Source organism: Colletes latitarsis, chromosome 1 (genome assembly GCF_051014445.1).
Source record: "Colletes latitarsis isolate SP2378_abdomen chromosome 1, iyColLati1, whole genome shotgun sequence".
Classification (NCBI taxonomy): Eukaryota; Metazoa; Arthropoda; class Insecta; order Hymenoptera; family Colletidae; genus Colletes; species Colletes latitarsis.
In genome coordinates, this window is record NC_135134.1 from 4,072,066 (window position 1) to 4,085,996 (window position 13,931).

The window sequence follows — 13,931 nt, forward strand, 5'->3', positions numbered from 1 at the left end:
GAGACATAACCGGCGTTATCCTCCAAAATATTAATCGCAACCAGCTTCAATTGACTGTTTCAGTGTGGCGCCACATTACTACGTGATACAGACCAGAAAAAGCCCAGGATCTGGCCAACAAGTATGCGAGAAATGCGAAAGTACGAGACAGATGAGGGCAAATCCCAGACCTAAACGAGAAATAACCGGCGTTATCCTCTAAAATATTAATCGCAACCAGGTTTAGTTGACTGCTTCGGTGTGGAACCACATTACTACGTGATCCATACCAAAAAAAGCCCAGGATCTTGCCAACAATTAGGCGCAAATTCGAAAGTACGAGCCAGATGATTGCAAATACCAGAACTAACCCAGACATAACCAGTTTTATCCTCTAAAATACTAATCGGAATCAGCTTTTATTGACTGTTTCAGTGTGGTACCACATTACTACGTTATCCAAACCAGCAAAAGCCCAGGATCTGGCCAACAAGTATGCGAAAAATGCGAAAGTACGTGCCAGATGATTGCAAATACCAGAACTAACCCAAACATGACCAGCGTTATCCTTCAAAATATTCATCGCAACCAGGTTTCATTGACTGCTTCGGTGTGCAACCACATTACGACGGGATCCAAACCAGAAAATGCCCAGGATCTTGCCAACGAGTAGGCGAAAAATGCGAAGGTACGAGCCAGATGATTGCAAATACCAGAACTAACCCCTAAATAACCAGCGTTATCCTCTAAAATATTAATCGCAACCAGGTTTAGTTGACTGTTTCGGTGTAGTACAGCATTACTACGTAATACAGACCACAAGAAGGCCAGGATCTGGCCAACAAGTATGCGAGAAATGCGAAAGTACGAGCCAGATGATTGCGAATACCAGAACTAACCCAGCCATAACCAGCGTTATCCTCTAAAATACTAATCGGAACCAGGTTTAATTGACTGTTTCGGTGTGATACCGCATTACTACGTGATCCAAACAAGAAAAAGGCCCGGATCTGGCCAACAAGTATGCGAGAAACGCGAAAGAATGAGCAAGATGATTGCAAATACCAGAACTAACCCAGCCATAACCAGCGTTATCCTCTAAAATACTAATCGGAACCAGCTTTTATTGACGGTTTCAGTGTGGTACCACATTACTACGTGATACATACCAGAAAAAGGCCAGGATCTGGCCAACAAGTATGCGAAAAAGGCGAAGGCACGAGCCAGATGAGGGCAAATCCCAGACCTAACCGAGCTATAACCGGCGTTATTCTCTAAAATATTAATCGCAACCTGGTTTAATTGACTTTTTCGTTGTGGTATCGCATTACTACGTGATCCAAACCAGAAAAAGCCCAGGATCTGGCCAACAAGTATGCGAGAAACGCGAAAGTATGAACCAGAGGATAGCATATACCAGAACTAACCGAGACATAACCAGCGTTCTCCTCTAAAATAATAATCGGAACCAGGTTTATTTGACTGTTTCAGTGTGGTACCACATTACTACGTGATCCAAACCAGAAAAAGCCCAGGATCTGGCCAACAAGTATGTGCAAAATGCGAAATTACGTGCCAGATGAGGGCAAATCCCAGACCTAACCGAGACATAACCGGCGTTATCCTCTAAAATACTAATCGGAACCAGCTTTTATTGACTGTTTCAGTGTGGTACCACAATATTACGTGATCCAAACCAGAAAAAGCCCAGGATCTGGCCAACGAGTATGCGAGAAATGCGAAATTACGTGCCAGATGAGGGCAAATCCCAGACCTAACCGAGGCATAACCGGCGTTATCCTCTAAAATACTAATCGCAACCAGCTTCTATTGACTGTTTCAGTGTGGTGCCACATTACTACGTGATACAGACCAGAAAAAGCCCAGGATCTGGCCAACGAGTATGCGAGAAATGCGAAAGTACGAGCCAGATGAGGGCAAATCCCAGACCTAATTCAGACATAAACGGCGTTATCCTCTAAAATATTAATCGCAACCAGCTTCTATTGACTGTTTCAGTGTGGTGCCACATTACTACGTGATACAGACCAGAAAAAGCCCAGGATCTGGCCAACGAGTATGCGAGAAATGCGAAAGTACGAGACAGATGAGGGCAAATCCCAGACCTAAACCAGACATAACCGACGTTATCCCCTAAAATATTAATCGCAACCAGGTTTAACTGAATGTTTCTGTGTGGAGCCACATTACGACGGGATACAAGCCCGAAAAAGCCCAGGATCTGGCCAAGAAGTATACGAGAAATACGAAAGTACGAGCCTGATGAGGGCAAATCCCAGACCTAATTCAGACATAAACGGCGTTATCCTCTAAAATATTAATCGCAACCAGCTTCTATTGACTGTTTCAGTGTGGTGCCACATTACTACGTGATACAGACCAGAAAAAGCCCAGGATCTGGCCAACGAGTATGCGAGAAATGCGAAACTACGTGCCAGATGAGGGCAAATCCCAGACCTAACCGAGACATAACCGGCGTTATCCTCTAAAATACTAATCGCAAATATCTTCTATTGACTGTTTCAGTGTGGTGCCACATTACTACGTGATACAGACCAGAAAAAGCCCAGGCTCTGGCCAACGATTATGCGAAAAATGCGAAAGTACGAGCCAGATCAGGGCAAATCCCAGACCTAACCGAGACATAACCGGCGTTATCCTCCAAAATATTAATCGCAACTAGGTTTAATCGACTGCTTCGGTATGGTACCGCATTACCACGTGATCCAAACCAGAAAAAGCCCAGGATCTGGCCAACAAGTATGCGAAAAATGCGAAAGTAGGAGGCAGATGATTGCAAATACCAGAACTGACCCAAACATAACCAGCGTTATCCTCCAAAATATTCATCGCAACCAGGTTTCATTTACTGCTTCGGTGTGGAGCCACATTACGAGGGGATCCAAACCACAAAAAACCCATGTTCTGGCTAACAAGTATGCGTAAAATGTGAAAGTACGAGACAGATGCGGGCAAATCCCAGACCTAACCGGAACATAAACGGCGTTATCCTCTAAAATATTAGTCGCAACCGGGTTTAATTGACTGTTTCGGTGTGGAATCGCAGTACTACGTGATCCGAACCAGAAAAAGCCCAGGATCTTGCCAACAAGTAGGCGAAAAATGCGAAGGTACGAGCCAGATGAGGGCAAATCCAATACCTAACCGAGACATAACCGGCGTTATCCTCCAAAATATTAATCACAACCAGGATTAATTGACTGCTACGGTGTGGTGCCGCATTACTACGTGATACAAACCAGAAAAAGACCAGCATCTGGCCAACAAGTATGCGAAAAATGCGAAAGTACGAGCCAGATGAAGGCAAATTCCAGACCTAACCGAGACATAACCAGCGTTATCCACTAAAATATTAATCGCAACCAGGTTTAATCGACTGCTTCTGTATGGCACCGCATTACCACGTGATCCAAACCAGAAAAAGCCCAGGATCTGGCCAACAAGTATGCGAAAAATGCGAAAGTAGGAGGCAGATGACTGCAAATACCAGAACGGACCCAAACATAACCAGCGTTATCCTCTAAAATATTAATCGCAACCAGGTTTAATTGACTGTTTCGGTCTGGTACCACATTACTAAGTGGTCCAAGCCAGATAAGGCCCCGGATCTGGCCAACAAGTATGCGAAAAATGCGAAAGTAGGAGGCAGATGATTGCAAATACCAGAACTGACCCAAACATAACCAGCGTTATCCTCCAAAATATTCATCGCAACCAGGTTTCATTTACTGCTTCGGTGTGGAGCCACATTACGACGGGATCCAAACCACAAAAAACCCATGTTCTGGCCAACAAGTATGCGAAAAATGCGAAAGTACGAGCCAGATGAGGGCAAATCCCAGACCTAACCGAGACATAATTAGCGTTATCCTCCAAAATATTAATCGCAACCGGGTTTAATTGACTGTTTCGGTGTGGTACCGCAGTACTACGTGATCCGAACCAGAAAAAGCCCAGGATCTTGCCAACAAGTAGGCGAAAAATGCGAGGGTACGAGCCAGATGAGGGCAAATCCCGGACCTAACCGAGACATAACCGGCGTTATCCTCCAAAATATTAATCGCAACCAGCTTCTATTGACAGTTTCAGTGTGGCGCCACATTACTACGTTATACAGACCAGAAAAAGCCCAGGATCTGGCCAACAAGTATGCGAGAAATGCGAAAGTACGAGCCAGATGGTTGCAAATACCAGAACTAACCCAGCCATAACAAGCGTTATCCTCTAAAATACTAATCGGAACCAGGTTTAATTGACTGTTTCGGTGTGATACCGCATTACTACGTGATCCAAACAAGAAAAAGGCCCGGATCTGGCCAACAAGTATGCGAGAAACGCGAAAGTATGAGCAAGATGATTGCAAATACCAGAACTAACCCAGCCATAACCAGCGTTATCCTCTAAAATACTAATCGGAACCAGCTTTTATTGACGGTTTCAGTGTGGTACCACATTACTACGTGATACATACCAGAAAAAGGCCAGGATCTGGCCAACAAGTATGCGAGAAATGCGAAAGTATGAGCAAGATGATTGCAAATACCAGAACTAACCCAGCCATAACCAGCGTTATCCTCTAAAATACTAATCGGAACCAGCTTTTATTGACGGTTTCAGTGTGGTACCACATTACTACGTGATACATACCAGAAAAAGGCCAGGATCTGGCCAACAAGTATGCGAAAATTGCGAAGGCACGAGCCAGATGAGGGCAAATCCCAGACCTAACCGAGATATAACCGGCGTTATTCTCTAAAATATTAATCGCAACCAGGTTTAATTGACTTTTTCGGTGTGGTACCGCATTACTACGTGATGCAAACCAGAAAAAGCCCAGGATCTGGCCAACAAGTATGCGAGAAACGCGAAAGTATGAACCAGAGGATAGCATATACCAGAACTAACCGAGACATAACCAGCGTTCTCCTCTAAAATAATAATCGGAACCAGGTTTATTTGACTGTTTCAGTGTGGTACCACATTACTACGTGATCCAAACCAGAAAAAGCCCAGGATCTGGCCAACAAGTATGCGCAAAATGCGAAATTACGTGCCAGATGGGGGCAAATCCCAGACCTAACCGAGACATAACCGGCGTTATCCTCTAAAATACTAATCGGAACCAGCTTTTATTGACTGTTTCAGTGTGGTACCACAATATTACGTGATCCAAACCAGAAAAAGCCTAGGATCTGGCCAACAAGTATGCGAAAAATACGAAAGCACGAGCAAGATGTGGGCAAATCCCAGACCTAACCGAGATAATACCGGCGTTATCCTCTAAAATACTAATCGCAACCAGCTTCTATTGACTGTTTCAGTGTGGTGCCACATTACTACGTGATACAGACCAGAAAAAGCCCAGGATCTGGCCAACGAGTATGCGAGAAATGCGAAATTACGTGCCAGATGAGGGCAAATCCCAGACCTAACCGAGACATAACCGGCGTTATCCTCTAAAATACTAATCGCAAATATCTTCTATTGACTGTTTCAGTGTGGTGCCACATTACTACGTGATACAGACCAGCAAAAGCCCAGGCTCTGGCCAACGAGTATGCGAAAAATGCGAAAGTACGAGCCAGATCAGGGCAAATCCCAGACCTAACCGAGACATAACCGGCGTTATCCTCCAAAATATTAATCGCAACTAGGTTTAATCGACTGCTTCGGTATGGTACCGCATTACCACGTGATCCAAACCAGAAAAAGCCCAGGATCTGGCCAACAAGTATGCGAAAAATGCGAAAGTAGGAGGCAGATGATTGCAAATACCAGAACTGACCCAAACATAACCAGCGTTATCCTCCAAAATATTCATCGCAACCAGGTTTCATTTACTGCTTCGGTGTGGAGCCACATTACGACGGGATCCAAACCACAAAAAACCCATGTTCTGGCTAACAAGTATGCGAAAAATGCGAAAGTACGAGCCAGATGAGGGCAAATCCCAGACCTAACCGAGACATAATTGGCGTTATCCTCCAAAATATTAATCGGAACCGGGTTTAATTGACTGTTTCCGTGTGGTACCGCAGTACTACGTGATCCGAACCAGAAAAAGCCCAGGATCTTGCCAACAAGTAGGCGAAAAATGCGAGGGTACGAGCCAGATCAGGGCAAATCCCGGACCTAACCGAGACATAACCGGCGTTATCCTCCAAAATATTCATCGCAACCAGGTTTCATTTACTGCTTCGGTGTGGAGCCACATTACGACGGGATCCAAACCACAAAAAACCCAAGATCTGGCCAACAAGTATGCGAAAAATGCGAAAGTACGAGCCAGATGAGTGCAAATCCCAGACCTAACCCGGACATAACCGGCGTTATCCTCTAAAATATTAATCGCAACCAGGTTCAATTGACTGTTTCGGTGTGGTGCCACATTTCTACGTGATGCAAACCAGAAAAAGCCCAGGATCTGGCCAACAAGTATGCGAAAAATGCGAAAGTACGAGCCAGATTTGGGCAAATCCCAGACCTAACCGAGATGTAACCGGCGTTATTCTCTAAAATATTAACCGAAACCAGGTTTAATTGACTGTTACGGTGTGGTACCGCATTACTACGTGATCCAAACCAGAAAAAGCCCAGGATCTTGCCAACAAGTAGGCGAAAAATGCGAAAGTACGAGCCAGATAAGGGCAAATTCCAGACCCAACCGAGACATAACCAGCGCTATCCTCTAAAATATTAATCGCAACCAGGTTTAATCGATTGCTTCTGTATGGTACCGCATTACCACGTGATCCAAACCAGAAAAAGCCCAGGATCTGGCCAACAAGTATGCGAAAAATGCGAAAGTAGGAGGCAGATGATTGCAAATACCAGAACTGACCCAAACATAACCAGCGTTATCCTCCAAAATATTCATCGCAACCAGGTTTCATTTACTGCTTCGGTGTGGTACCGCATTACTAGGTGATGCAAACCAGAAAAAGCCCAGGATCTGGCCAACAAGTATGCGAGAAACGCGAAAGTATGAACCAGAGGATAGCATATACCAGAACTAACCGAGACATAACCAGCGTTCTCCTCTAAAATAATAATCGGAACCAGGTTTATTTGACTGTTTCAGTGTGGTACCACATTACTACGTGATCCGAACCAGAAAAAGCCCAGGATCTGGCCAACAAGTATGCGCAAAATGCGAAATTACGTGCCAGATGGGGGCAAATCCCAGACCTAACCGAGACATAAGCGGCGTTATCCTCTAAAATACTAATCGGAACCAGCTTTTATTGACTGTTTCAGTGTGGTACCACAATATTACGTGATCCAAACCAGAAAAAGCCCAGGATCTGGCCAACAAGTATGCGAAAAATACGAAAGCACGAGCAAGATGTGGGCAAATACCAGACATAACCGAGATAATACCGGCGTTATCCTCTAAAATACTAATCGCAACCAGCTTCTATTGACTGTTTCAGTGTGGTGCCACATTACTACGTGATACAGACCAGAAAAAGCCCAGGATCTGGCCAACGAGTATGCGAGAAATGCGAAATTACGTGCCAGATGAGGGCAAATCCCAGACCTAACCGAGACATAACCGGCGTTATCCTCTAAAATACTAATCGCAAATATCTTCTATTGACTGTTTCAGTGTGGTGCCGCATTACTACGTGATACAGACCAGCAAAAGCCCAGGATCTGGCCAACAAGTATGCGAAAAATGCGAAAGTACGTGCCAGATGATTGCAAATACCAGAACTAACCCAAACATGACCAGCGTTATCCTCCAAAATATTCATCGCAACCAGGTTTCATTGACTGCTTCGGTGTGCAACCACATTACGACGGGATCCAAACCAGAAAATGCCCAGGATCTTGCCAACGAGTAGGCGAAAAATGCGAAGGTACGAGCCAGATGATTGCAAATACCAGAACTAACCCCTAAATAACCAGCGTTAGCCTCTAAAATATTAATCGCAACCAGGTTTAGTTGACTGTTTCGGTGTAGTACAGCATTACTACGTAATACAGACCACAAGAAGGCCAGGATCTGGCCAACAAGTATGCGAGAAATGCGAAAGTACGAGCCAGATGATTGCGAATACCAGAACTAACCCAGCCATAACCAGCGTTATCCTCTAAAATACTAATCGGAACCAGGTTTAATTGACTGTTTCGGTGTGATACCGCATTACTACGTGATCCAAACAAGAAAAAGGCCCGGATCTGGCCAACAAGTATGCGAGAAACGCGAAAGAATGAGCAAGATGATTGCAAATACCAGAACTAACCCAGCCATAACCAGCGTTATCCTCTAAAATACTAATCGGAACCAGCTTTTATTGACGGTTTCAGTGTGGTACCACATTACTACGTGATACATACCAGAAAAAGGCCAGGATCTGGCCAACAAGTATGCGAAAAAGGCGAAGGCACGAGCCAGATGAGGGCAAATCCCAGACCTAACCGAGCTATAACCGGCGTTATTCTCTAAAATATTAATCGCAACCTGGTTTAATTGACTTTTTCGTTGTGGTATCGCATTACTACGTGATCCAAACCAGAAAAAGCCCAGGATCTGGCCAACAAGTATGCGAGAAACGCGAAAGTATGAACCAGAGGATAGCATATACCAGAACTAACCGAGACATAACCAGCGTTCTCCTCTAAAATAATAATCGGAACCAGGTTTATTTGACTGTTTCAGTGTGGTACCACATTACTACGTGATCCAAACCAGAAAAAGCCCAGGATCTGGCCAACAAGTATGTGCAAAATGCGAAATTACGTGCCAGATGAGGGCAAATCCCAGACCTAACCGAGACATAACCGGCGTTATCCTCTAAAATACTAATCGGAACCAGCTTTTATTGACTGTTTCAGTGTGGTACCACAATATTACGTGATTCAAACCAGAAAAAGCCCAGGATCTGGCCAACGAGTATGCGAGAAATGCGAAATTACGTGCCAGATGAGGGCAAATCCCAGACCTAACCGAGGCATAACCGGCGTTATCCTCTAAAATACTAATCGCAACCAGCTTCTATTGACTGTTTCAGTGTGGTGCCACATTACTACGTGATACAGACCAGAAAAAGCCCAGGATCTGGCCAACGAGTATGCGAGAAATGCGAAAGTACGAGCCAGATGAGGGCAAATCCCAGACCTAATTCAGACATAAACGGCGTTATCCTCTAAAATATTAATCGCAACCAGCTTCTATTGACTGTTTCAGTGTGGTGCCACATTACTACGTGATACAGACCAGAAAAAGCCCAGGATCTGGCCAACGAGTATGCGAGAAATGCGAAAGTACGAGACAGATGAGGGCAAATCCCAGACCTAAACCAGACATAACCGACGTTATCCCCTAAACTATTAATCGCAACCAGGTTTAACTGGATGTTTCTGTGTGGAGCCACATTACGACGGGATACAAGCCCGAAAAAGCCCAGGATCTGGCCAAGAAGTATACGAGAAATACGAAAGTACGAGCCTGATGAGGGCAAATCCCAGACCTAATTCAGACATAAACGGCGTTATCCTCTAAAATATTAATCGCAACCAGCTTCTATTGACTGTTTCAGTGTGGTGCCACATTACTACGTGATACAGACCAGAAAAAGCCCAGGATCTGGCCAACGAGTATGCGAGAAATGCGAAACTACGTGCCAGATGAGGGCAAATCCCAGACCTAACCGAGACATAACCGGCGTTATCCTCTAAAATACTAATCGCAAATATCTTCTATTGACTGTTTCAGTGTGGTGCCACATTACTACGTGATACAGACCAGAAAAAGCCCAGGCTCTGGCCAACGATTATGCGAAAAATGCGAAAGTACGAGCCAGATCAGGGCAAATCCCAGACCTAACCGAGACATAACCGGCGTTATCCTCCAAAATATTAATCGCAACTAGGTTTAATCGACTGCTTCGGTATGGTACCGCATTACCACGTGATCCAAACCAGAAAAAGCCCAGGATCTGGCCAACAAGTATGCGAAAAATGCGAAAGTAGGAGGCAGATGATTGCAAATACCAGAACTGACCCAAACATAACCAGCGTTATCCTCCAAAATATTCATCGCAACCAGGTTTCATTTACTGCTTCGGTGTGGAGCCACATTACGAGGGGATCCAAACCACAAAAAACCCATGTTCTGGCTAACAAGTATGCGTAAAATGTGAAAGTACGAGACAGATGCGGGCAAATCCCAGACCTAACCGGAACATAAACGGCGTTATCCTCTAAAATATTAGTCGCAACCGGGTTTAATTGACTGTTTCGGTGTGGAATCGCAGTACTACGTGATCCGAACCAGAAAAAGCCCAGGATCTTGCCAACAAGTAGGCGAAAAATGCGAAGGTACGAGCCAGATGAGGGCAAATCCAATACCTAACCGAGACATAACCGGCGTTATCCTCCAAAATATTAATCACAACCAGGATTAATTGACTGCTACGGTGTGGTGCCGCATTACTACGTGATACAAACCAGAAAAAGACCAGCATCTGGCCAACAAGTATGCGAAAAATGCGAAAGTACGAGCCAGATGAAGGCAAATTCCAGACCTAACCGAGACATAACCAGCGTTATCCACTAAAATATTAATCGCAACCAGGTTTAATCGACTGCTTCTGTATGGCACCGCATTACCACGTGATCCAAACCAGAAAAAGCCCAGGATCTGGCCAACAAGTATGCGAAAAATGCGAAAGTAGGAGGCAGATGACTGCAAATACCAGAACGGACCCAAACATAACCAGCGTTATCCTCTAAAATATTAATCGCAACCAGGTTTAATTGACTGTTTCGGTCTGGTACCACATTACTAAGTGGTCCAAGCCAGATAAGGCCCCGGATCTGGCCAACAAGTATGCGAAAAATGCGAAAGTAGGAGGCAGATGATTGCAAATACCAGAACTGACCCAAACATAACCAGCGTTATCCTCCAAAATATTCATCGCAACCAGGTTTCATTTACTGCTTCGGTGTGGAGCCACATTACGACGGGATCCAAACCACAAAAAACCCATGTTCTGGCCAACAAGTATGCGAAAAATGCGAAAGTACGAGCCAGATGAGGGCAAATCCCAGACCTAACCGAGACATAATTAGCGTTATCCTCCAAAATATTAATCGCAACCGGGTTTAATTGACTGTTTCGGTGTGGTACCGCAGTACTACGTGATCCGAACCAGAAAAAGCCCAGGATCTTGCCAACAAGTAGGCGAAAAATGCGAGGGTACGAGCCAGATGAGGGCAAATCCCGGACCTAACCGAGACATAACCGGCGTTATCCTCCAAAATATTAATAGCAACCAGCTTCTATTGACAGTTTCAGTGTGGCGCCACATTACTACGTTATACAGACCAGAAAAAGCCCAGGATCTGGCCAACAAGTATGCGAGAAATGCGAAAGTACGAGCCAGATGGTTGCAAATACCAGAACTAACCCAGCCATAACAAGCGTTATCCTCTAAAATACTAATCGGAACCAGGTTTAATTGACTGTTTCGGTGTGATACCGCATTACTACGTGATCCAAACAAGAAAAAGGCCCGGATCTGGCCAACAAGTATGCGAGAAACGCGAAAGTATGAGCAAGATGATTGCAAATACCAGAACTAACCCAGCCATAACCAGCGTTATCCTCTAAAATACTAATCGGAACCAGCTTTTATTGACGGTTTCAGTGTGGTACCACATTACTACGTGATACATACCAGAAAAAGGCCAGGATCTGGCCAACAAGTATGCGAGAAATGCGAAAGTATGAGCAAGATGATTGCAAATACCAGAACTAACCCAGCCATAACCAGCGTTATCCTCTAAAATACTAATCGGAACCAGCTTTTATTGACGGTTTCAGTGTGGTACCACATTACTACGTGATACATACCAGAAAAAGGCCAGGATCTGGCCAACAAGTATGCGAAAATTGCGAAGGCACGAGCCAGATGAGGGCAAATCCCAGACCTAACCGAGATATAACCGGCGTTATTCTCTAAAATATTAATCGCAACCAGGTTTAATTGACTTTTTCGGTGTGGTACCGCATTACTACGTGATGCAAACCAGAAAAAGCCCAGGATCTGGCCAACAAGTATGCGAGAAACGCGAAAGTATGAACCAGAGGATAGCATATACCAGAACTAACCGAGACATAACCAGCGTTCTCCTCTAAAATAATAATCGGAACCAGGTTTATTTGACTGTTTCAGTGTGGTACCACATTACTACGTGATCCAAACCAGAAAAAGCCCAGGATCTGGCCAACAAGTATGCGCAAAATGCGAAATTACGTGCCAGATGGGGGCAAATCCCAGACCTAACCGAGACATAACCGGCGTTATCCTCTAAAATACTAATCGGAACCAGCTTTTATTGACTGTTTCAGTGTGGTACCACAATATTACGTGATCCAAACCAGAAAAAGCCTAGGATCTGGCCAACAAGTATGCGAAAAATACGAAAGCACGAGCAAGATGTGGGCAAATCCCAGACCTAACCGAGATAATACCGGCGTTATCCTCTAAAATACTAATCGCAACCAGCTTCTATTGACTGTTTCAGTGTGGTGCCACATTACTACGTGATACAGACCAGAAAAAGCCCAGGATCTGGCCAACGAGTATGCGAGAAATGCGAAATTACGTGCCAGATGAGGGCAAATCCCAGACCTAACCGAGACATAACCGGCGTTATCCTCTAAAATACTAATCGCAAATATCTTCTATTGACTGTTTCAGTGTGGTGCCACATTACTACGTGATACAGACCAGCAAAAGCCCAGGCTCTGGCCAACGAGTATGCGAAAAATGCGAAAGTACGAGCCAGATCAGGGCAAATCCCAGACCTAACAGAGACATAACCGGCGTTATCCTCCAAAATATTAATCGCAACTAGGTTTAATCGACTGCTTCGGTATGGTACCGCATTACCACGTGATCCAAACCAGAAAAAGCCCAGGATCTGGCCAACAAGTATGCGAACAATGCGAAAGTAGGAGGCAGATGATTGCAAATACCAGAACTGACCCAAACATAACCAGCGTTATCCTCCAAAATATTCATCGCAACCAGGTTTCATTTACTGCTTCGGTGTGGAGCCACATTACGACGGGATCCAAACCACAAAAAACCCATGTTCTGGCTAACAAGTATGCGAAAAATGCGAAAGTACGAGCCAGATGAGGGCAAATCCCAGACCTAACCGAGACATAATTGGCGTTATCCTCCAAAATATTAATCGGAACCGGGTTTAATTGACTGTTTCCGTGTGGTACCGCAGTACTACGTGATCCGAACCAGAAAAAGCCCAGGATCTTGCCAACAAGTAGGCGAAAAATGCGAGGGTACGAGCCAGATCAGGGCAAATCCCGGACCTAACCGAGACATAACCGGCGTTATCCTCCAAAATATTCATCGCAACCAGGTTTCATTTACTGCTTCGGTGTGGAGCCACATTACGACGGGATCCAAACCACAAAAAACCCAAGATCTGGCCAACAAGTATGCGAAAAATGCGAAAGTACGAGCCAGATGAGTGCAAATCCCAGACCTAACCCGGACATAACCGGCGTTATCCTCTAAAATATTAATCGCAACCAGGTTCAATTGACTGTTTCGGTGTGGTGCCACATTTCTACGTGATGCAAACCAGAAAAAGCCCAGGATCTGGCCAACAAGTATGCGAAAAATGCGAAAGTACGAGCCAGATTTGGGCAAATCCCAGACCTAACCGAGATGTAACCGGCGTTATTCTCTAAAATATTAACCGAAACCAGGTTTAATTGACTGTTACGGTGTGGTACCGCATTACTACGTGATCCAAACCAGAAAAAGCCCAGGATCTTGCCAACAAGTAGGCGAAAAATGCGAAAGTACGAGCCAGATAAGGGCAAATTCCAGACCCAACCGAGACATAACCAGCGCTATCCTCTAAAA